The sequence below is a fragment of the Myodes glareolus genome, chromosome 3 (genome assembly GCF_982192425.1).
Source record: "Myodes glareolus chromosome 3, mMyoGla1.1, whole genome shotgun sequence".
In the NCBI taxonomy this organism is placed as follows: domain Eukaryota; kingdom Metazoa; phylum Chordata; class Mammalia; order Rodentia; family Cricetidae; genus Myodes; species Myodes glareolus.
Genome location: NC_142028.1, coordinates 2,596,932 through 2,620,232, shown reverse-complemented (window position 1 = coordinate 2,620,232; position 23,301 = coordinate 2,596,932). Strand labels below are relative to the sequence as shown.

At 36.7% G+C, this 23,301-nt stretch overlaps 1 pseudogene; it reads right to left on the bottom strand.

Annotated features, from left to right (window-relative positions):
- Positions 1-7,929: 7,929 nt before the first annotated feature.
- On the bottom strand, positions 7,930-8,870 carry LOC146894204 (olfactory receptor 8K3-like; annotated as a pseudogene).
- Positions 8,871-23,301: the final 14,431 nt, after the last annotated feature.

Sequence of the window (23,301 nt, the reverse complement as noted above, 5' to 3'; positions counted from 1 at the left end):
TCAAACATTGTTATAATTTCTCTTTCTCATCTTCCAGTCTCTGGATAGCTCTCCTCATCCTAGATGCTCTGTCACTCTGGGCTACTGCAATTTTGTAGGTGATTCTTAGTAATTCTCTGGCCAACTATAACTTAGGAAGGGATAGAAGGCATGATGATGAACTTAAAACTGCTGTTCTCAAATTATTTTCTCTAAATAAAAATATCTCATTTTATTCATTTTCTATCTCTTCTAATATAGGCCATTCACTAGTTATAAAATTGTGTGTGTGTGTGTGTGTGTGTGTGTGAGAGAGAGAGAGAGAGAGAGAGACAGAGAGAGAGAAAAAGAGAGAGAGAAAGAGAGAGAGAGACAAAGAGGGGAGGTTTTTATAAAAAAATATATCTATGTATGTTTAAAAGATAGTAGCATTTGACCTCTCAATCTCAGTGAAAGTGTACAAAAACAACATGAAATCCAAAAATGAAGAAGTATTATTTCTTTCTAGGCATTGTGGAACATTTGTAAGAATAGACACTGAATCAGAATTAGAATTTCTAGATGGGGAAAGTCTAGCAATAGATGCCCACATCTCCTTATGCTTAAACTACAGAGCACTGTGAGATACTTTTCTTTTTACCTTCTGTGAGACTCTTGCCTTCATTTCCCACTGTGGTTCTTAGAATAGGTTTCTGAGATCTGTTTATGTGTGTTTTAAACCCTAGAGATTCTCCCTCTTGAGATGTCAAAAATTTTAATTACGTGCAAACTTTTGAGAGTCTAATGATGTGATGCCTGGAGGTTCCAAACTCTCAGAAACAATGTGCATTCAGATATTTGTTGTGACAATATACAAACATGATTAAAGAAAAATTGCAATTACATAGGTAATTTGGTGTGATTTGAAGTCTTTCTGTATATTAGGAACTAAACATTTGTTTGGCAAATCTAATTTAGAACACTTTGTAGGTAACTTCAAAAGCCAAAGTTAATATGTGAATGCATCCAATATCTCATAGACTAAAATATAGTGGAATAGACACTAGCATTTTGCTGAATATTTTGAATACCAACATTTATTGACTAAAAAGAGATGGCAAATAAGACAGTTCATAGTGAAAACACTGGAAAAAACTGTCTGTTTAATCTACAAATAAACAGTATGGTAAAAATGCTTTAAGTGTTCTGTAAACAAATTTTTATTATAGATAATGTCCCCAATATATTTTATATATGCATATGAAAATATTACCATATTTAACTTGGGAAATTCTTCAACAGATGCATGTTTCTATTGTATTGCTTTAGATTGCTATGCTGTAAACTAAAAAAAGAACTGTACATTTTTCTATATGTAAAGACAAAGTTGTTTTCTGTCAAAAGTGTTAAAAGTAAATGGAAAGAGCCAAATATATTTTTCAGAATTATTATCTTTACTGAATACTGGAGTGTTGTTTATACATTTAAACATAACATCTTTTCAGATCTTAATGCAAAATGTAAAAAACTTTGTCAGAATATACATAGAAATGAATGAAATTTTTAAAAATTTCTGGAGCAGAAAATAAGCAGAAATTAGAAAGATACATAGAGGAATTGGATCTTAGAATTTCAAATTTTGTCATAAAGAATCAGGAGAGTATATGCAAATTTAGATATTAAAATCCATCCCATACTAACTTATGTATATATGATATACTTAATGAACTGTATATAACAGTTACATTGGTAATAATTCATCTAAAACTCTTATTAGAATATATAAAATGAACATGTATTATACATGATTTGTGAGAGATAAAAGAATTTTAAAGGAATCAGACAGTCTATAACATATACATCTATTAAATCTTCAAATGATAACCATTTTGGGTAATTTTTTATTTGCTCATGATAATTAACATTCTTTGTGTAGTCTTCATTAACATGAAGAAAATTGTTACTGATATGATTTCAGCTTGAGCAGCAACAAGAATAAGAAATCACAGAATTGGTATTAATACTGGACCGTTAAGAGATCGCTGAACATAGTGAATATGATCATCTTTGAACACACTGCTGATAATAAGGGCCATGTCACATTCCTTTCTATCTGTATGGAATTACAGTTAAAATTCTTTGCATGGTTCTTAACCCAGTGTTTTGTGGGTCAATTTATGCAATATATGAAAGTATAAAAACTCTTCTCACTATGGATCTTTTAACTAAATCACTGATTGCACATGAATAGTTGAAGTCTAACGCAATGCCTAGAAGACAGAAACTAATTGTTTAAGAATGCTGCTCCTAAACTAAACTTATTTATTTATCTTTCTATTTTATGATTAAAAAATTCTACTTATGTACATCTATCCATATATATTAGCATTAGGATCTAAAATACTTGAGTACTCACATGTATACCACAGGAAGTATACTAGCCAAGTTGTGAAATTCTTTTAAATTTTCATTCAAGAATTAATAATAAAATCCTACTGAATATTTCTTAACTTAATTGTGAATTAATGTCTTTTTACTCTCTTATAATAATTCTCAATCCTGGTGAGAGATGCAAAGACTAAAGAAGTGTTCCAGAGATGGTTCATCTAATGACAGAATTTATTGCTAATCCCCCAAACCTGGTTCTGTTCCCTGGATCACTCATGGTGGAAAGAGAAAACTAACTCTTGCAAGATAGACATCTTGAAACATTTAAGGAGTCAAGGACCTGGGAACAGCTAGGATAGAGACTCTGCAGAAGAATCTACTATGATGATCCTGATAAAATGATAACATCTTGAGGAAACTTTAAAGTTTTATATTCAAATATAAAGGTGTCACCAACATGCATCACAGAAGCTTTTTTACCCCAGTAAATAGTGACTAAAAGAGACCCAAACTGCTCAGGGTGTGAACGATGAAAGACTTCAAAATACTCATCCCTAAATGTGACATCTGTGTCACACTGTTTGCTGCCAAGCATCATCCTAGGAGAGGTGTGGGTCTTCAAAGAGTATAAGCATCAGGTGCAGCCCAAGATAACTGGCAAACTCTGGTTTCCAGACTCATTAGGGCTGCTGTGCTAATGAATTGAAAGTAAATGTGACTTCATGCACAAGAATGATGAGAGATCAAGCCACAAAAGTGTTAAAGCATGAAGGTGGAATTGGTGAGGAAGGCCTAACCCTAGCTGAGAATCTATTGATGCTGTATTATGATTGCTTAATAAGGGAGATTCATTGTTCTTCAAGGATATGTCCCCTAAAGAAATACCCATGCCCAGCTGCATATAAATTTTAAAACTTTACTGTAGGGAGCCACCTGGAAGCACAGGTGGTCCTGCAGTTTGGAGGTATACAAGTCCATACCTGGCTTAGCCACGTGGGGCTGAGAACCCTTGCCTGCACATGCGCAGACCAGCAAATGGCATTAACCAATCAGGACAGTATTCAAGCCTCTCCACCGTTTAAAAGCAGCTGCCTCTGGGTGCTGCTTCCTCTCTCTAAGCTTTCTTTCGTCCCTGCACTCTCTCTTTCCTTCCCCCAATTTTCCTCAACCGAGTGCTCCGAATAAAGACGTGATTGGGAAGGAATTCTCGTTTTCGTGGCCGTTCATTCCTGCTGGTCAGGAAGCGCGCCACAACGGGTGCTGAAAGCCCGGGAAAAAACTGAAATCAGACACCGGACTCAGAGAGCCAAGATATTTCAGAACCCTACGTGTGGAGCGGTGAGTGACGTCAGTTAAATCCTCCAGAAAGGGGAGGAAAAAGAATGGAAAAAGTATAGGCCTAAGAAAAGAAAATAGAAAGAATTAAAGAAAAGGTATCTGAAAGAAGGTACAAAAAGCAACGGGGAAGAAAAACCCCTCAAGTTCAGTGCAGGTGGAGCTGGAGAAAAAGCGAGGTTTATGGTCGGGAGATCCACGGCTTCCGTCCCAACTCGCTGATAGAGACTGGGGGCAACAGTCTCGTAGGGAGGCGGGCTTGATCATGTTTGAGGACTGCCTTTCCTATTCTTAAAGAGCCACAGAGCTTTTGGAGTTGATTTTCGCCTAACTTTGATAAGAAAGCTCAGTCTCTGGCTCTCACGTACAGAAAACTTTAAATTTGATTGAGAAAGACAGGCTACTGGATCGAGCGGGGAATGCTGGCGGCTGCTGGCTCCGCCTATGAGCGGTGATGCCTGATTAGGGACAGGGAAGTAGCCAGGCGCGGTGGCGCATGCCTGTAGTCCCAGCTACTCAGGAGGGAGACGCAGAACTGCACCGGAAAGTGCTAACTCGTCTGGGAGGCGTGGCCATGCTAACCAGTTGCTGGCAGGGGTTTGCTGGAGTCCACAGAGGTGTCTACGAAAAGCCAGGTCGCTAGGGCGATGTAGGCGGGCTAAAGTATGAATGACATCAGAGGCTATGTGTCCCGGCCTTCTGGCGGGGCTGTGGTTTTCGGAGGACTTTTTCAGCACCTGAGCAAACTTGCCCTGACTGGGGCGGAAGCTGTTGGGTGAGCAGCGGCTCTGCTAAAGACGGAGAGTGGCCAAACTCTGAGCCGCGTTTCCATAGCAACATGGGCAGGCACATTCAGGGTACACAGTTCGCAGGTGTACCCTGGGGCGGTGTACCATGGTCCAGCAAAGGCATGGACCATGCGGAGTGCACCACAATGGGCCGTGCCTCAGAGACGGAGCTGTCGCAGCCGCCGCCGCTGTCCGCTGCTGCTGCCGCCCGTCACAGCCACGGTCGCCAAAAATTCACAGTCAGATAAAAACATTTATCCCCCCAAAAATTTACATCGTCCCTTCTTCAGCAGGAAGCAGCCAGATTCGGCTGTCGACGCCCATTTTCCCTCAAAGTCTTCAGGCAGGACTGGTCGTAATTATCATAATAAAATCGCGTCAACCTGGTTACCCGTATCCTAGGTAACGAAGGCGGACCTATTGCCTCAGGCAACGGGTGGAATAAACAATACTAGACCTAGAGGTTTTTTTCATCTGAATAGAGGGGCCTGGAGAGATGGCTCAGAGATTAAGAGCACTGCCTGCTCTTCCTGAGGTTGCAAGTTCAATTCCCAGTGACAACTGTTTGGTTTTAGACAAAAGAGGGGGACTAGCAGTGACAGCTTCCCCCAGAGAAAGGATTTCTCTTGCATTCTTTACACTTAATTTTTAATTCAAAATATTGCTGGAAAAACAGCAACAGACAGAAACGCTCTGTTTGAAAGCAATTCCATCTAATTCTAAGGCCTGCTGTAATGGCACAGGCAAACAAGATTTGCTCTTTAAAACAGAGACCTACAGGTCTCTAAGTTCAAAACCAGCCTACTTCCAGTACTGATTGTGCTGAATTTTTACACTGAGTTTTTAGTACTCTTAAATGTTAATTTGGGAGGAGAGTTTTGTTTATGTTTTTCTAGGAATGCTGACATACATCTGGGTGCCAGCAAGACAGACCAGAGAAATGAAGGATGCTGCAAGGGAAGATTCATGCGGAGGCAGCAGAGATGACCCTCTGGGCGGTGTCAAGAGCAGCTGTTTCACACCATCGACTTGAGCAGCACCTTGTGCAACCTCTTATCTCTTAACAATTTTCTGACTGACTCTATTCTGCCTTTTCCTTCCTTGGGGATGGGTGGGAACAGAGATATTCCTGGCATGCTATGTATAGGTGGAAGTGCTGTTTGTCTTTGATTGGTGTGCCACCTGCTAGCCCAAGTGAGGAGGGACAAGGTCTTTGTGGCACAGGCCTTGGCAGCCTTGGAATGTGTATCCTCACCCCAAGTTTGGCTCTCAGCCTTAAAGAGCTCATAGGCAATTAGCCATGCATCGCCTTTGCACCCTCTAGGGACCAGATAGTCCCACAGGCGTAGAGGAAGGTATGCATTGGCGGAGGGTGTGTCTTGTTTTTCTTTTCTTTAATTGGTACACTTTACTATGTGTATTTTCTTTTTATCAAAACATAACACATAGCTGGTTTAGCACATTTATTCTAAAGGAATTTCTTTATTTTCTATGCATTCAGATATATCCTTATTTTGAAGTATATCCATTAATTGGGACTATTCCAACTCTTTAAGGAGAACTGTTTTTAACCTCAATAATGAAACTTTTGAGTGTAGATTTTCTTCACTAGGTAAAATACTAATTTTAATTGCTAGGCAATACTCTGAGCAAATCAGAATTTGAAAAAAAAATGACATGGGATTTTTACTCACATAAAGAGGCAACATGTTTATTAAATGAAATATCAAACAAAAATTTTACATTTAATCTTGACATTTTAGATTGTAGCCCCCTAAATTGTTCAGATGTTTTGAAGTTCACTGTATCTAAAGAAACAGCACATGAAGGTTTGAATACACTACGAATGCCTCTAATTCACTTATTTATATCCACTTAACTATTAGTGACAAAACCTACAGGAAATGTCCCAGAGGGATTGTACTTCATTATCTTCTGTTAGAAATTAACAAAGTGAAAATGTGCTGAATCAAAATAAAAACTAAACAAACAATCAAACAAACAATAATTCTGGAATTTTCTGTTGCTATTTACTGAGAAAACTGTTTTGAGCACTATTTACAACCCTTTAGATCAAGAGGATTTATGATGTAGAATTGCTTTTCCCATGTGGTTTGGAGGGTTTTTTTGAGACAATACTGTGTTCAAATTAATTGATAAGTTTATTAAATTAAACTATTATTAAGTCTTAATAGTTTACTACATGTTGTTTATGTAAATATTGTACTGTATATATTTAGATGGTACACAACGATGTTTCTCAAAGATTGCCCAATACTCAGTCTCTAGTGCAGGAATGACAAAGTTTGAAAATTTATACACACTGTAAATATCATATTTTCATATTTTTATTATCAGCTTGATTACTGGCAATGATTTTCTTTGCCACAAATATTTTTATAGCTATGTTTTTCTACAATCCGGTAATGTATAAGATTAGCTTTTGTGTCAAACCCACAAAATTATTGTCAAACAAAACCTAAAGTTATTTCTTTATTAGTGATTTTGTGTTTTTTCATTGCTCGAGTCACTCTGTGTAGTTCAGATTGACTTCAGACTAATTATGTATCTGAGACTGACCTTAGAATCCTCATAAACTTGCCTCTATATTCCAATTAATTACAGAACAGGCTTTTCATTCTATTATCAAAAGAGAAATGAGGGGTAATGAATTAAGATAAATACAATAGCAAGACAAAATAAAGTAATAGGAATTCCCATGAAAAATCCAGCCATGATGCTACATACACACACACACACACACACACACACACACACACACACACACACACACACGGGAATTGTACAGCATTAAGTGATACATTGTAAGTATGAGCTATTTAAACATTGTACAACATTAAATGATATATTGTAATTATGAGCTATTTAAACAATACATATATGACATTAACTACTGCAGCTGCAATCATATCTGAAGTGATGTGAAAAAGAAATAAAACAGAATCAGGAGGTAGGATTTTCGGTGACAGAAAAGCACCTGTGAGCTCTGATATTACTGGGACCATAATAACAAAGTGACAAACTTCACTTATTCGATATTGTGATCAAGATATTTTAACGCAGTTTATACAATGTATATGAAAAGCAAATAAATGCAATTACTAAAATAATAACCATGCATTTTAATATAAATAAATGCAAAGATACACATGAACTCCAGACAGTTCACTGTAAAGTTCAGTTGACAAATCTTATTTAAACCCTCAAGACACCTTTCCTTAACTTCTTCATAAACTAATAAAACCACATTGTTACCATCCTTAGGTCTGTATTCTTTAAAATGATTTTCTGTGCTACCTTCTTTCTTAATTTTTTTTGTTTACAATCTTTCTCTTCTTTAGAGAAGGGTAGTTACTTTTTAGTATTTTCCTCACTGAAACATATAAAGCATTTAAATTTATTTGAGGTGGAATAAGATAACCTTTAAGTCCTGTGACTTCTATGAGAAGTAACTGCATATAGTTTTCCCTGTCTTTCTGAGAGCATGTTTTACATCTTTATTCCTCAAACTGTAGATCAAGGGATTCAACATAGGGATGACCAGGGTATAAAAGATGAAAGCTATTTTGTCAGTGTTGAAGGAGTGACTGGACTTGGGCTGCACATACATAAATATCAAAGTCCCGTAGAAGACAGTGACCACTGTCAAGTGAGACCCACAGGTGGAGAAAGCCTTCTTCCTTCCTTCAGCTGAGTTCATCCTGATAATAGCTCTAAGAATGAGAAAGTAGGAGACAAGGATCACCAAAAGGGAGGAAATCAAGTTGATAGCAGATAAAACTAAAATTATCATTTCAGCTCTATCTGTATTTGATCAGAGCAGAGATATCAAGGGCAGACCATCACAGTAGAAATGATGTATGACATTGTAGTCACAGAAGGATGAAGAGAAAATATTTATGGCAACTATGAGGGAGACAAATAAACTGTAAACATAAGGGACTGCCACCATCACCCAATATAGGGTTTGTGACATGATGACATTGTTCAGTAGAGGGTTACAGATGGCTACATAGCGGTCATAGGACATCATGGAGAGGATGAAAAGTTCACAAGCAATGAAGAGAAGGAAGAAGGATAACTGTGTAGCACAAAGATGGAATAATATCATGTTTTGAATGACAACAAAATTTGCTAACATTTTAGGTCCAATAGCAGTTGAATAACCAAGATCTGTGATAGCCAGGTGTCTGAGAAAGAAGTACATGGGAGTTTTAGCCTGGAATACACCATGGTGAGGATGATCATGCCCGTGTTTCCCGTCAGTGAAATCAGATAGATGTCAAGGAAGAGTCCGAACAATGGGGCCTGCAGTTCAGGATGGTCAGTGATGCCCATCAGGATGAACTCAGTCACCACTGTAAAGTTGTGGGTCTCCATTTGTGTTCATTGGAAAAGCTGTCAAGAGATTTCAAATATTATCATATTTGTGGATTTTTAGTAGTATTATATTGTGTTCAAACATTTTAATTTAATTTTTGGAAATAAATATATTTTTAAAAGACATGTACAAATGTAATACCATTTAAGGTGCATGCCTATAATAATACACATAAATGCTGAAAACTTTTAAAATGCACTCAACTCTAGTTATGTGTGTAGATCTAGAGATTCTTTAGATATATAGGTAGAACATTCAGGGTTATTAATAACAATCTATAATAGTCAGATGCAGTCAATAATTGTCTTTGTCTGAATTAACAAAAGGGTATGTAAGTAAGTGTATCTGCGCAACCCTCTTACACACTGACCTATGATGTATCACAATCTTTTGGGAAAATAATGTGGTATGTATACAATATTTCCACATTTATGATACAAAGAGAACTCTGGATGGCCTATTCAAAACCTGAAGTATGAGTAGGTGTGTGAACCAAAGAGTCTGTGCTCTCCAGCCATAGCGCCCCAAAATGATGAACACATGGATTTTAAACAGTCACTAGTTACACTAACTTACATGAAAGATTTTTCCTTATGAATCTCTTTGTGTACATCCTTCAGGGTTGGGGATCTTTGTTAGATCTGTAAATACAACTTAGGATTAGAAAGACAACATAATGACACACAGAACATTTGCTTTCTCAAATTCTTTTCTGGAAATAAAGTCATGTCTTTTTATTTACTATTTATCTCTTCTTATCTGGGATGTTCACTAGTTATAGGTGTGTGTGTGTGTGTGTGTGTGTGTGTGTGTGTGTGAGAGAGAGAGAGAGAGAGAGAGAGAGAGAGAGAGAGAGAGAGGTGCAGAACTAGAACGAGACACTTTGTTATCTTCTGTGAAATTCCTATCTTCATTTCCCACTGTGATTTTAGCCTGGGCGAGTTTCTGAGATACTGGTGCAGGAAAATTGTCTGTATTCTGTCAACCATGTTTTAAATAAACACTGATTGGCCAGGCAGGAGGTGTAGGTGGGAAAACCAGACAGGAAGTGGAAATGATGTAAGGAGAGCAGGAGAATTCTGGGGAGGAGGAAGTTGATTCCTCCCACTCCTGTCCAGATCACCGAAGCAGCAGGATGTGAGCTGCCCCACTGTAAAAGGTACTGTGCCACATGGCTAAAATAGATTCGAAAAATGGGTTAATCAAGATGTGAGAATTAGCTAATAAGTAGCCTGCCCTAATGGGCCAATCAGCTTTATAACTTACAGAGTCCTCTGTGTTATTTTCTTTGTCGCTAAAGAGCTGTGGGGTACTGGGAGGCACAGAAAACACAAACAAGCCGGCACTCATGTTACAAGATACATTTATGTGTGTTTTTTAAAGAATAAATACTCTCCATGAGGAGATACCAAGAAATAATTACAAGCAATATTTTTGAAACTCTAATTGGCAATGCTCTCCACTGGAGACATGAAGCCACACAGCTGTTTGGCACAATTCCAGCATAGCTAAACTGAAAGCTGCCATGCCTGTCATCCTGTCTCTCACTTTTGGTTTTGACCACTGCTTGATGCATGCTTGGGGGCAGGAGCTTTTTAATAATTCATTTTATAATATAATATAATTATAATCTTTTCCTGAGACTATAATATCTGAGTCTCTTTAGGAACATCCTGAACTTTTTATCCCTCTCACTTTCAGGGAGATGGTTTTAGCTGGGCCTCTTCAGAAATCTTCCATTATCCCTGGAGATTGTGACAAGCGCGAAGATGCTAGAAACTTTCTTTATGATGCTACGACTCCAGGATTAGGATCTTCTTGGAACATCTTCTTTTAAGCAAACTCAAACAGGATAGTTAAAATAATGTAAACTTAAAGAAAACTGACGAGCTCCAACTAACCAAGAAGTCTGATAAACTTTTCTTACATTATGCTCAGAATTTGATGAATAAGTAACATACTAAATGCGAGAGTATGTAGGGTATGCCCCTAGAAAATTAAAAGTTCAGTGACAGGCTAATTAATGAATAGCACCTTGTATCCTCAGTACTAATAGTACACTATTCAGTCAAGGCATGGTGATTTACCTGAATGGTTCAGATATTTTCTGTTTACTCATCTCTTTGAAATTGCAAATGAAACCTGTCTGGAAACAGGGTGTTACATACTAAATATACATGCCCTAACAAACCAGTCTAGTAGATTTTTAAAAATAGGGCTATGGGACTGTAATACTAGTAAAATCTGTTTGCTCTATCTGTACTTATTAATTGTAACTGAACCTGTGACCCTAGACATGTTATAGAAAATCAAACATATGTGTGGAGAAAAATAATATAATCTGCATCTTTTGAAAAAAATTGTGATTCTGCCTTCTTCTCGTTAATTTGTATAAATAAAGAAACACTCTGTCTAGTAGTCAGTCAGGCTGGGATATTCTTCAGACCACTGTGCCTGACTCATTTCTTCCCTTGCCAACATTTTACATCCTCATGAGACATGTCTACTGTTGGAGCTGGCTCCCAGAATCTAATGAAGGTATGCCTAGAGCTTCTAAACTGTCAGGATTAATTCATAGTCGCCTGGGATTTAGTTATTTGTTGTATAAGTCAAAATTTCCACTTAGAAAAACTTATTAAAAAGTATCAAGCTAGGCTATCAACGGTAAATGTGTTCACTCCTTTTACTCTGATATACTGTGTAATTACCAATATGAAAATAAATTAAGTATCCAACTATGGATGGATGAACAATAAAATACTTTACACAAAACAATATATGCTGTTGAATAATTCTCTTGAACACTGTAAATATTAGTCACTAATATTAGTTTAATAAAACACTGATTGAACAGTAGCCAGACAGGAAATATAGGTGGTGTGGCCAGACTAAGAGAATTCTGGGAAGAGAAAAGGCAGAGATGCACTAAGATGCCAGATGCAGAGGAAGCAAGATGAGAATGCCTTACTGAGAAAAGGTACCATGCCACATGGCTAAATATAGGTAAAAATTATGGGTAAATTTAAGTTGTAAGAGATAGTTAACAATAAGTCTGAGCTTATAGGCTAATAGTTTGTAATTAATATAAGCCTCTGTGCATTTTTTGAGATGGAAAGGCTAAGTTATCTGATGGGACCAAACAGTTTTGTCTACATAGACTCTTGTTCAACCATCAAGATGCAAGGTATGGTGACAGGGATAAAATGGAGAACACCATACACAATGAAATAATCCTGTTATGAGAGGATAAATATAGTAATATTCCAATTATGTGAGATACATCAAACTGTTATTGAATCAGAATACTTATTCACGGCTCCAACAACCTTTACTTCTACACACGGGGCGGGGTTGAATAATTAACATACATGTAGTCCCAGTTGTCAAGAATAAATTGTAAGTTTTGTAGAAAAGTTTTCACTTACAGTACACTGCAAGATATCACATGTGTTTACTTTTTCATGGCATACATGTCATGTAAAGATCAATTGAATAAAGTTAAAGGGGAATAAACTTTCAATACACAGCATAAAAGATGTAGAATTTGAAAATTTTACATTAATTTGAAGCAACTCTATGTCTTTCCCATGAAGTAGCAGGAACTATGAATGTAGTACACATTAATGTAGCAATATTTTGTTTGCAATAGAACAAATAAAGCTATTCTGAAAATCAGATGACATGGCTTTCTCCTCTGTATGCTGTGAATTTGTTTTATTACCATTGGTTAAGAAAGAATCTTCTTTGGCCTATTGCAGAACAGAACAAAGTCAGACTGGAAGAGATTTAGACAGATAATAGGTAGAGTCAGGGAGATGCCATGTAGCTGCCAAAGGAAAGAGATACCATAAACTTACCAGTAGGCCACACGCTCATGTTGATACATTTATTAATTGAAATGGGTTAATTTGAGATGTAAGAGGCAGTTAATAAGAAGCCTGAGCTAAGAGGCCAAGCAATGTTGAAGTTAATATAGCTTCTGTGTGATTATTTGGGTCTGGGCACCAGGAAACAAAAGAGCAGACTGCAATTAGATGCAGAGCTAAGACACTAGTTAGCCTTAGAGGCCAGGCAGTGTGGCACAGACCTTTAATTCCAGCACATGGGAGACAAAGGCAGATGTATCTCTGTGATTTCAAGGCAACCCTGGGCTCCACAAGATTGAATCTGTCTAAAAGATGAACAGAGCTCATACAAAGGTGATTTCAACACTTTGAATCACAAGCTTTGAATCCTAGGACTAGGCGGGTGGAGACGGGTGATATGGCTGGGCAGAAAGAGGAATATAAAGTGGAAGGAGATAGGAGGTAAGATGCGGACTGAGGAGTTAGTCTGAGAGGTAGTTTGAGGATTCAGGCTGAGATTCAGTTTCTAGTCTGAGGATGCAATCTGAGAATTCAGTCAAAGCGTGCAGTCTGAAACTTCCTAGAGACAACATTCAGTATGAGGATTTATAGGGACAGGATTGCCCCTTTTGGTTTGAGCAGTTGAGGTAAGAATTCTCTATCTGTTGGCCAGGCTGCTTCTGTGATTCTTCAGCTTTCATCCTCTAATGTTTGACTCTGAGTGTTTACTTTTATGAACCATTAGACTCCAAACTGTATTTGTCATCCAAGGTGGGACACAAATTCATGAAAAAGTCACTTGCCTGTGGCTTTGCAGTCACTGGCTCAGGCTGGAGCTGTATGCGGCTGGAGTCATTGGGCCACCAGCTAGGTTTTCCGTTCTTCCCTCCTGATTATCTTTCCCTAGACTGTTCCTCTTGGGCTGCTGTCAAACTAGGTAGCTTCCTTGAAATCTAGTCAGGCTTCAACTATTCTATGCAGCGTAGTCAGCTTCACACTTCATCAGCGGCAGATCTGGTGAGAAAATCAGAAATTTTTAAAGGGAGGAAAAGGTTAAAAGAGAGTTTTTCCCACCATGAAAATGGAAAACACAATTACAATAGCGAGAGTAAAGTCTCTTATGATTAAACAATGCATGATTCAAAAACGAAACAACTGAATAAAGATGTAATAAGCTTAACCTGGATTGACATAATGTTTATCATCTTGATAATTCTTGCTTTGTCTCAGATAGGTTGTTTGATACAAATGCCAAAATACAGACTTTAGAAAATCTAAATAAAATTGATCACAGAGACACTCAAATCCAGATAGGTGAATTTAATGGAGAACTAATTTCAGCATTGCATTATAAGGCTAGAGAGCAAGAGCCCAAGGTTTGCAATCAACCAACATAAATATATTCAGCAATTTCATAGGAATTGTCAAATGATAGATTTCCCCAATAGTCTGTTAGAGCTAAATGGACTCCTATGCAAATGTTAGAATAAAGGAGAATCAAATAAGACATAGTCTAATATGGCATGCATTCACCTTTTGTGAAGCAGATGCTACTATTACATGAATGACATTTTACTAGGTGATGCAAATTTAGACAAATTAGACATAATCTTCGAAGAGATAAAGAAAATTTTTCTTGTTGGGAAATATAACTTGCTCCTGAAAAAAACGAGATTTTATCAATTATTTAGGCTATAAAATAGGCTTACAAAAATTAGATCCCAAAAGATGAAAATTAGGAGAGGTTGATTACACACTTTTAATGACTTTCAAAGATTGCTAGAAGACATTTCTTATCTATGGCCCACTATATGGATAAGTCCTAATAAACTGAATCGTTTATTGAAAACCTTAGAAGGTGAGAAGGAATTAAAAAGTCCCAGGATAGTGTAAGCTGAAACTGAGAGAGCATTAGCACAAAGAGAAAATACAGAAATCACATGTGAATCATGTGGATCCGAATCTTAACTGCATTGTGGTCATATTACCCTCCAAGCATTCCCCTGAAGGAATTTTAATGCAGGGGGAAGATATTATCTTAGAATAGATCTTTTTATCACATAAACTGCAAAAAAATTGAAAACTTATGTGGAAATGGTCTCAGAGTTGATTCTAAAAGGAAAATTAAGACTTCATCAATTAGCAGGAAGAAACCCAGCTGAAATTATAGTACCTTTCAATAATTATGAAATTGACAAATTATGGGCAGAAAGTGATCCTAGCAAAGAGTTTGCAGTATTTTGGGGTGGGGGTGGGGACAAATATTCCCAAAACAAGATAATTAAAATATACAGGAACTAACTTGTTTCTTTCTTGCATAGTATGGGAAACACCTATATCTAGATCCCTTACATTTTGGACTGATGAAATCAAGTCAGGAAAGGCAGATTACAAAACTGAAAATTCAAGTATAGTGGATCTAAGACCATATGATTCTGGCAATAAGCTAGAATTATGTACTATTTCCATGGTATTAATGAATTTTATAGAACCTCTCAGCATAGTTACTGATTCCCAGTATGCAGAAAGAGATGTTTTGCATATTAAATTCACCAAATTTATGCCATGTGACACAAGGTTGACTTCATTATTTATTAAGTTGCAAGAAGAAATCAATAAAGAGGATTATAGCACACTTCCAATCTCATATTGTCTACCAGGTCCTCTAGCACAAAGTAATACATAAATTGATCAACTATTAATTAGAAATGTGCAGGAGGTCTCAGAATTTTATGAAAAAGTTTTATTAAAAGACTTTCCATCACATGGCAACAATCAAAAAAAATTATAAGGAACTTTCCTACTGGTTCTTTATAAAACCAAATTCCACTACCCACAGGAATTAATCCAAACAGTACTTATAGCAATAAAATCTGACAGAATGGTTGTGTTCCATTTTGTATAATTTGGAAAATTAAAATATGTACATCACACCATTGATATCTATTCAAGTTTTCAATGGGTAACTGATTTGAGTGTGGAAATATCTGACTTGGAAATCACACATTTGCTAGAAGTTATGTCCATCTTGGGTGTACATGTACAAATCAAGTTGAACAATCCTGCAATATTTGTCTCTTAAAAATAAAATAGTTTTTTTCTTATTATAATATGAAGCATATTACAACTATGTCACACAACCCTACTTGGCAAGTAGCTATAGAAAGTTCAAATCAAACTTCAAAGGATATGTTAAATAAACAGAAAGGGGTAATAAAGACCCCAGAAAAAGATTACATAATGCTTTATTAACTTTGAATTTTCTAAATGCTAATAATAAAAGAACAACCACCAAGAGGCATTAAATAATAGAAAAACCATGGAACTAAATCATCAGGTATACTTTAAAGAAGTATTTACCTCATAATGGAAACCAGGACATGTGGTACACTGGGGAATGGGTTTTGCTTTGGTTTACATGGGAAAAGAAAGTCTTTGGAAACCATAAAAATTTATAAAGATTCAGTTTGAACAAGAGAGACCTCTTCATTAGAAGAGATGATAGTTCATCAAACTACGTGACCCATTCAATCTAAATTAACCTATAATACTAACAAATGCTTTTCATTTTATCAGATACAACTTGCCTAAAAGGAAGCTCTCCAAATTTATAGTAGGTGTAGTGTTTTGTATATGTCTTTTCAGGAGAATAAAGACTGGATACTGGAAACAAATCTCTAAAAAAGGGAGTGGGGGCATGATGCTTTCTATCTGGACTTACAGTACATGAGACCTAAAGTACTGTCTAAAGTGGGCCAGGATTTTAAGGCTACTGGCTAAAGGAACTCCCATAAACCCTACCCCTTTCATCTAAATAAAAGAGTTCTAAGACTAGTACAAAATTATATACAATAAAGACAAATATCATGTCCTTGGGCAGCAGAGGAGAGGGTGCCTGAACTTTCTTTGCCCCACTATCACACAGATGATTATCTTGAGCATCACCATAGAATCTTCGTCTGGTGACCCATGGAAATAGAGACAGAGACCCTCATCAGATCAATGGACTGAGCTCCCAAGGTGAAGGTGTAGGTACCAAGGTCTTTTTCCCTTCTTCCTGGCGATTCGCAGGGCCATGTGACCTCAGGCTCCCTGGAGATTCTGCACTAGCACTGGCTTGAGGGGTTAGCTTAGGAAGAACTTGGCTCTCTTTGTTATGGTGATTCCACCTTTAATCAAGGTTCTAGCAGTGGGCTCCACACGCCTGGCCCCTCCCAGCTGATTCTGCCTGAGGCACCGGGGCCTTTAATCCCCTGCTCCTGTTGGGAGGAGGCCTTGCCCTTCTGATCCCCCTTGCCCACTTCTATAAATACCCAACTTGAGTTTAATAAAGTGGCCATTTACTCTTGGTAAGTGAGCAAGGTCTCTTTTGTGTGTGTCTGTTTTAAACCCTCAGGACAGTCGTCCATTCTCGTGGGCCCGAGTTCGAGAAGGCGCGTGCCTGGATCGGGTGTGAGTATCCACAGGAAGGCGGGGTCCAGTTGAAGGGCAAAAGGAGGGAGAAGATGAGCAACCAGTCCACCAACTGAGACAGTATGCCTGTTCTAATGGGAGCTCACCAAATCCAGCTGGACCGGGACTGATGGAGCATGTGATCAAACCGGACTCTCTGAATGTGGCTGCCAATGGGGGCTGACTGAGAAGCCATTGATAAAGGCACTGGGGCTTGTTTCTATGGCATGTTCTGAATTTTTGGAACCCTAGTCTATATGGATGCAGAGCTTCCTAGGCCTGGATGTAGGGGGGAGGGCCTTGGACTTCCCACAGGGCAGGATTCCCTGCCCTCTCTCAGGCAGGAAGGGGGAGGGAGGAGGGTGAGTGGGGAGGTGGGAGGAAACTGGGAGGAGGGCAGGAAGTGTAAATATTTGAATGGAAAAATAAAAATAAAAAAATATAATTTAAATATTATATTCTATTTTAAAAGGCATAATAAAAATAAATTAAATTTTGAACACTAAAAAAATAAATAAAAACAAATATCAAGTATTGTTCAGGGAACAGAAGAAGTGAAAGCACACATAAAAATTATAATTACAGCCAGCAGCAACAAAATCAAGTAACAAACATATACTAAATGTTATAATAGTTATTCTAGCCTAAGTTTATTCCTTGTATGCAGCAGAAGAATGGATCCCATTTTCTTACCCATGTTGTAAGCCTGTGTTGTTTATTATGCGAATACAGACCTTTGATGTTAAGGGATGTTAATACCAGTGATTCTTAGTTCCTGTTATTTTTTGGTGATAGTGTGTGTATGTTTCCCTTCTTTAGGATTTACTGGTGTGGGATTATATATTGCCTGTGTTTTTGTAGGTACAGTTTACTCCCTGGGTTGGACTTTCCTTCTAGTCTTTATGTAGTGCTGGATGTGTGGATAGGTTTTTTTTTTTTTTAAATCTGGTTTTGTCACGGAATATATTGATTTCTCCATCTATGGTAATTAAAAGTTTTGCTGGATATAGCAGTCTAGGTTGGCATCCATGGCCTTATAGTGCATGCATAATATCTGTTCAGGATATTCTGACTTTCTGAATCTCTATTGAGAAGTTGGGTATAATTCTGATGGGTCTGCTTTTTTATGTTACTTTGATTTTTTTCCTTTGCAGCTCTCATATCTCTTAGTATCCTTTTTTTATTCTGTATATTTTGTTTTGATTACTTTGTGGCAAATAGAATTTTGTGGTCTAGTCTATTTGATGGTCTGTAAGCTTCTTGTACTTTCATATGCATTTTCTTCTTTAGGTTGGGATAATTTTCTCTAAGATTTTGTTAAATGTATATTCTGTGTCTTTGAACTGGTATTCTTCTCCTTCTTGTAGTTTTTTATCTTAGGTTTAGTCTTTTCATGGAGTCCCAAATTTCCTGGACATATTATTTTATGAGTTTGTTGGATTTAATATTTTCTTTGACCAATAAACTTATTTCTTTTTGGTATCTCTAACACCTAAGATTCCCATTTTCATTTCTTGCATCTGTAGTTACTCTGATTTTCCATTTCCAGAATTCCCTCAGTTTTTGTTTCCCTTTTTTGCACCCATTTCAATTTTAACTCAAATATTTATAAATTGGTAGTCAACATATGAGTAGAAAGCATGCCTAAAAATCCCCATAAAATGGGTTTATATTGAATTTAAATTTAAGGTTTGCAATATTCAATTGCATTCTACTGTTAATCCTTAAATGATATTTAATTACATTTTGACATCTTGACTAGAAAACACGTTGAAGTGACAGGAGAGCATAACTATATCTTCAGTATCCTAATACCAATACTTATGGAAAGATAAATGTAAGTGGGTTATTGGATTGAAATTTAGATAGATGCATAGAAAGAAGATGGATAAATAGATTGACAGGCAGATAGATAGATAGACAGGTAGATAGATAGACAGATAGATGAAGTCATAGTTGAATATCAATTGTACCCGATGTTAGTTTACAACGTTATGGAATCTCATTAAACTCTCAAATAATTTAGGTGTAATAATTTAAAGCTTGAAAGATTCTGTTGAGGGTGGTTATCAGCTGTAGGATTTCCCTGGTAGAATTTTGGGGTAGCTTATGAGTGTTATCATATCATCTGCAAACAGCATTATCTGACTTCTTCCTTTCCAATTTGCATTTCTTTCATTTCCTTTGTTATCTAAATGTCCGAGCTAGATTTTCAAGCACTACATTGAATAGATCTTGAGAGAGTGCACAGCCTTATCTTGTTACTGATTTTAAATGCATTGTTTCTCTGCATTTAATTTGATAGTGGCTATAAGTTTGCTGTATATTGCCTCTTCAGATCTCATTGAGCTTATTTCTCTTTTGTGGGTTTGTTTCTTTTTTTTATAGGTATGTTTTTCCTTAGGTTAGGAAAAAATCAAAAAAGGAGATCACATATGTCTGACATAAAATGGCATAAGGCATACATTACTGCAAGGAAATACTGGACCAAGGCAATCTCAAAAACTAGTTCCATTTAGGAATACCCATAAAACAAGCCTGGCCTTAGTAGCTTTGCTTACTTACAGAGGAAAATTCCATAGCCCCTCTCTTCTATCCTTAACTCCAGAGCCATTGGCCCAAGCTGAAAAATTCTACTGACTGGTGTGGCTGGAATTTGGTCCACTCATTCAATTATGTCTTTACCAAATTCCTATTTTTGAAGGATTCCTTCACTCTTTAGGATTGGCTATCTCCTTAAACTGGATCTGTAGACAATGCTCTGGTAATCACTAGCATCTGTCTTCTGAGTGCTGGGATTAAAGGCACACACTACCACACCTGACTGCAAGCTTTTCCTTAATTTCTTTTCACAAATTGGAAATTTAGCTGGGTGCATTCTTTCCCTGAGGTTACCACTCCATTTACTTCATTTTTAAAATTGTTTATCTCATTTCCTCTTTTTGGAGCTCCTTTTCTCCACAGATAATTTTCCTTTCTCAGCATGCTCCTGTTCATTATAAGTCTTCATTAGAGTTAACACTAGTAACCATAAAAAAGAGTCTATAATATAGTGTTTTGAGATTTCTTCTGCCTAAGGAAATAATCCAAAACGCTTCACTTTAACCTCAGGCAAACTTATCAGACAGTAGCAAAAAGCAACCATACTCTACAAGAAAATAACACCTTTCTAGGCAACAGACTAAAACTTTTCTGCTCTAAAATTTCTTGAGCCAGGTAACCACAATTTAAATTGGAGTCAGCATCACTATCTTCTATATAACTGCTTGGATGGCCTACTATGCATCACTTAAAGCATCAAATGCTTTTCTAATCAATAGTTCCTAGGTCCATACTCTACAAAGAAAAGCATTGTCAGGTTTATCCCAGCAATATCCCAGTCCATGGTATCATCTTCTGTCTTAGTTAGGGCTTCTATAACTCAAATGAAACAACATGATCATGGCAACTTTTATGAAAGAAAAAAAAAGTTGTGGTAGCAGTAGTAGTTTCAGATGTTTAGTCCATTATCATCATGCCTGGGAATATAGTGGTATGCAGGCAATTGTGGTACTGGAGAATTCTATATCTTGCAGGCAACAGTAAGTGATCTACGATGCTGGTGGTATTGAGCATATAAGAGACCTTAAGACTTGCCTCCACAGTGACAGACTTCTAATAAGACCATACCATTCTAACAAAGCCATATCTCCTAATAGTGCTAATCCCTTTGGTGCCATTTGCTTTCAAACCATAGTTAATTATATAAATCCAAATGGCATCCATGCTTTTATCTCACTCCTTCTCCATCGTGTATGTACTAATATCCACCCTAAAACCTCCCTTTTTTTCATTTCCAACTTATACCTTGCTATTCCACTCTCTATTTCTTTCCCAGCTACCTATTCAGTATATCTACTCAAATCTGAAAAAGTGGAGCAATACGCCTTCAATAATAGAGAGAATGTGTGATATTTGTCCCTTTGGATATGGGTTATCCCATTCAATGTGATCCTTTCTAGTATCCATCCATTAACAGATAGTGATCATGATTTCATTTAACTTTATAACTGAATATTATACCATTGTGAATATGTATCACACTATCATTACTCATCCATCAGTTTAAGGTCATTTCGGTTGCTTCTATTTCCTAGATACTTTGAATAGAGCAGCAACGAACAAGGCTAGCAAATATCTGTGTAATATATCAAGTTCTTCTGTATACACCAAGGAGTGTTAGAGTTGGTAGATTTACTTTATCTTTTTGAGAGTTCTCCACACTGATTTCTAAAGCATTAGGTCCAGTTAGGATTCCTGCCAAAAGTTAATAAGGATTAGCCCCTTTTCACATCTCTTTCAATATTACTGTTGATTTTTGTTTTTTGATCTTTGCCATTCTGACTTGGTTGAAGTGTTTTGATTTGCATTTACCTAATTACTAGGGATGATGAATATTGGGTTTTTTTGTTGTTGTTTCTGAAATAATTTTTATCTATATCTTTTCTTCTTTGGCAAATGCTTTATTCAGGTCCAAGATCCATTTTTTTTTCAAGACCGAGTTTCTCTGTAGCTTTGGAGCCTGTTCTGGACCTAGTTCTTTTAGACCAGGCTGTTCTCAAGCTCAAAGAGATCTACCTGCTTCTGCCTCCTGAATGCTGGGATTAAAGGCATGTGCCACCACCACCCAGCTATATAAGACCCATATTTTAATGAGTCATTTAATAAATTTGTATATTATTTTTTGTGTTTTTATTTATTTTAGATATTAATACTCTGTCAGGAATAAGGCTGGCAAATATTCTTTCTACTTCTGTGAGTTTATTTTTCCTCTGGTTGATTTATAAAGCTCCACTTGCCAATTCTTTGCCTTAATTCTAGGACAAATGGAGTACTATTGAAAAAGTACTTCCTTATACCTACATATTATATGATAAAGTATATTTTTTTCTTGTAGAGGTTTCATTGTTTCAGGTTTAAAGCTTCTTTAATATATTTTGGATTAGGTTATGTTCAAGGTGACATGTTAGAGCTTGTTTTCATTCTTTAGCATGTGAATACCTGTGTTCCTTACATCAATTGTTGAAAGTTCTTTCTTTTATCCAGCTTATAATTTTTGCTTCTGTCAAATATTAAGTTATGAAATTTCATATTGTTGGTATATTTTGTGATGAGATCTGGGACTGTAGAATTCTTTGTTGGTTTCAAGCATGATATGAACAAAACAATTTGGGGCAAAAGTAAGAATTGTGATAGGGTTGGGTCTAAAGGCTCAAAATATCTTGGCTTACATGGAGTTAGGCAGAAAAAATATCTGGGTTTATATACTAGATATATTTCCTGGTTAAATTTTGGAAGGATGGGGTAGAACTGGCTGGGTTGAAAGTTTGGATATAGTATAGGATTATTTATTGGGCTAGAGGATATGACATATAGGTAGGAGAGTCAAGATTAGGCTGGATCAGTCGGCGTAGGACCAAGACTTGCAAAGCTGGGTAGAAGGTTTGTATGAAGAAGTTTAGAGAAACTCATCAGACCAGTCCCCAGAGAGTACACTTATTATTTCCAAAAAATATGCAAAGCACATTAGCTTTTTTATATGCTAATAATACCTTTAAACAAATTATTTTCAAAATTCATTGTTTATACAATGTGCTCAGTCAAACTACATATAATATAAATATATATGAATCTGATGTAATTTAGTATGTGCTGGAGTACAATAAGAGGAAAATGATAGAAGTTTAAATTTATAGGTTCCATTACTAAATTTAAAAAAAAGTGTTACATTTGTGCATTTTTATTTCATGTGTCAGCGCTTGTCTGCATGTATGTATGTGGACCACATGCTTATACTAGGCTCATGAAGTGCTTCAGTTCTCCTCAGGCTGGAAGTACGGATTGTTGTAGCTGTGATGTAGGTGATGTGAACCTTTACAAGAGAATACAAGGCTCCTATCAGCTGAGCCACACATCCAGTTCTCATGTGTTTCCTATTATGCTATTTTTTTTCCAGGCCCTCTTCTAGCTACTATTTTATAACTTTGTAAATAAATACATGACTTGATTAATTTCTACATTATTGATTAAGGAAACGAAACCTGCCTCACCTTAAGTTTTCCAGTTTCATGGTAATGAAAAGAATGTTCTTTAT